This window comes from Limulus polyphemus, unplaced genomic scaffold, assembly GCF_000517525.1.
Source record: "Limulus polyphemus unplaced genomic scaffold, Limulus_polyphemus-2.1.2 Scaffold5072, whole genome shotgun sequence".
Lineage (NCBI taxonomy): Eukaryota > Metazoa > Arthropoda > Merostomata > Xiphosura > Limulidae > Limulus > Limulus polyphemus.
In genome coordinates, this window is record NW_013670682.1 from 14,987 (window position 1) to 18,454 (window position 3,468).

A 3,468-nucleotide genomic window follows, 5' to 3' on the forward strand; every position below is an offset into this window, starting at 1 on the left:
ACTTGTGTCGCTAAAGTTTCGTCGGAACGAAGTTACGGAAAGTTAATTAACAAACGGAGACGTAACAGACGCTTGCTTTTAAAACGTGAAGAAACAAACAATTGGGTAAAAAATTATAATCTAGGAAGAACATGCGATATAAAACGTTTGTATAGGAGAACGTGTGATAGAAATGTTTGTGTAGGAGAACATGTGATAGAAATGTTTGTATAGGAGAACATGTGGTAGAAATGTTTATGTAGAAGAACGTGTGATAGAAATGTTTGTGTAGGAAACATGTGATAGAAATGTTTGTGTAGGAGAACAGATCGTAGAAATGTTTGTATAGGAGAACATGTAGAAATGTTTGTGTAGGAGAACATGTGGTAGAAATGTTTGTATAGGAGAACAGGTGGTAGAAATGTTTGTGTAGGAAAACATGTGGTTGAAATGTTTGTGTAGGAGAACATATTGTAGAAATGTTTGTATAGGAGAACATATTGTAGAAATGTCTGTATAGGAGAACATATTGTAAAAATTTTTGTGTAGGAGAACATGTGGTTGAAATGTTTGTGCAGGAGAACATGTGGTAGAAATGTTTGTATAGGAGAACATGTGGTTGAAATGTTTGTATAGGAGAACATGTGGTTGAAATGTTTGTGTAGGAGAACATGTGGTAAAAATGTTTGTGTAGGAGAACATGTGGTAGAAATGTTTGTATAGGAAAACATGTGGTAGAGATGTTTGTGTAGGAGAACATGTTGTAGAAATGTTTGTGTAGGAGAACATATTGTAAAAATGTTAGTGTAGGAGAACATGTGGTTGAAATGTTTGTGTAGGAGAACATGTGGTTGAAATGTTTGTGCAGGAGAACATGTGGTAGAAATGTTTGTGTAGGGAACATGTGGTAGAAATGTCTGTATAGGAGAACATATTGTAAAAATGTTTGTGTAGGAGATCATGTGGTAGAAATGTTTGTATAGGAGAACATGTGGTAGAAATGTTTGTGTAGGAGAACATGTGGTAGAAATATTTGTATAGGAGAACATGTGATAGAAATGTTTGTATAGGAGAACATGTGATAGAAATGTTTGTATAGGAGAACACGTGGTAGAAATGTTTGTGTAGAAGAACATGTGGTAGAAATGTTTGTATAGGAGAACATGTGGTAGAAATGTTTGTGTAGGAGAACATGTGGTAGAAATATTTGTATAGGAGAACATATTGTAAAAATGTTTGTGTAGGAGAACATGTGGTTGAAATGTTTGTGCAGGAGAACATGTGGTAGAAATGTTTGTATAGAAGAACATGTAGTAGAAATGTTTGTATAGGAGAACATGTGGTTGAAATGTTTGTGTAGGAGAACATGTGGTAGAAATGTTTGTATAGGAAAACATGTAGTAGAAATGTTTGTATAGGAGAACATGTGGTAGAAATGTTTGTGTAGGAGAACATATTGTAAAAATGTTTGTGTAGGAGAACATGTGATAGAAATGTTTGTGTAGGACAACATGTGGTAGAAGTTTCATTCTAGGAGTGTATGACATAGAAATTTTCTCTCTAAGAAAACATATGATAATAGTTCCTCTAGATTCAGGTGTGATAGAAAGTTCCTCTTTAGAGGAACATGTGATACAAAGATTCACTCTCGAACGTGTGATATAAAGCTTCACTCTAGAATATGTGATATAAAGCTTCACTCTAGAACGTGTGATATAAAGATTCACTCTAGAACGTGTGATATAAAGCTTCAATCTAGAACGTGTGATATGAAACTTCACTCTAGACGAACATGTAATATAAGGATTCACTCTAAAAGAATATGTGTTATAAAGCTTCACTGTAAAATATGTGATACAAAGATTCTCTCTAGAATATGTGATATAAAGCTTCACTCTAGACGAACATGTAATATAAGGATTCACTCTAAAAGAATATGCGTTATAAAGCTTCACTGTAGAACATGTGATACAAAGATTCTCTCTAGAATATGTGTTATAAAGCTTTACTGTAGAATATGTGATACAAAGATTCTCTCTAGAATATGTGATATAAAGCTTCACTCTAGACGAACATGTAATATAAGGATTCACTCTAAAAGAATATGTGATATAAAGCTTCACTATAGAACATGTGATACAAAGATTCTCTCTAGAATATGTGATATAAAGCTTCAATCTAGAACGTGTGATATAAAACTTCACTCTTGGCGAACATGTGATATAAGGATTCACTCTAATAGAACACGTGATATAAAGTTTCACTCTAGAATATGTGGTATAAAGCTTCACTAGAGAACATGTGATATAAAGCTTCATTCTAGAACATGGGATATAATTCTTCAATCTAGAACGTGTGATATAAAACTTTACTCTAGACGAACATGTGATATAAGGATTCAGTTTAGAAGAACATGTGATATAAAGCTTCACACTAGAACATGTGATATAAAGCTTCACTCTAGAACATGTGATATAAAGCTTCACTCTAGAACTAGAGATATAAAGCTTCACTCTAGAACATGTATTTTGCAAGAATTCGGTATTATATTCAATTTTATCATCTGAAAAATTACGAACCAATATAAGCTCAAAATAAATAATTTTTTAAGTTGTATTTAAAAAGTAGTTTTGTTTATGTATTCTCTTTTTTATCATAGAGTTGGTACCGCCATTATTAGAACCCCCGGTGGACCAGCAGTAAACGTGAAGGCTTTAACGCTAAAAATCGGGTTTCGATACCCGAAATGATCAGAACACAGGTAGCTCTTGTGTATCTTGGTGCTTTAACAATAAACAAATACTTTAGATAAACGACCTTTACACTCCAGATGTATATATTTGTTGTTTATTATTACCAACGTTTCACTTTTACAGCTTCTTTAGCTTAAGGTCGTTTATCTAAACTTTTATCACAATCTGTAAATCTCTCCAGTATGTACAAACTTTGAAAGGAAAGAAACAAATACTGTCAGTATTAGAGAAATATAGCTCTATTTTATAGGCATGTGTAACCTGGCACGTTTCTTCAATTAGGATATAAGTAACTATAAGCACGAGAAGAACATTTGGACATCTTTTAGATTGGGTGATAACTCGTGGACGACGAGATTTCAAAGAAGATTATTCTCTTAAGATACATGTGATTGAAATTGCTCGATGAAAGCTGGAGAGAGGGAAAGAGGCCCCCAGCTTCAGTAACATCACTAGTGGTAAGAGTGAGCTCAAGAAACAGGGTCTTTCAAACCAGATATGAACACTTCTTTTACATCACGATAAAATTATTAAATAATTTTGCTTTTATCAAAATGACGAATATTTTTCCAACAGAAAACCAAGGTGTGGTATCCACTTGTGTATAGAAGCACATTATGTTAGCATATTAGTGAACCGATCAAGTGTTTTAACAAAACATTGGTCTGTCTTCTTCACTAATAGATCAGAGTAATAATATTTGTGAAATGTATAATTCAGTGACTGATTTAGATAC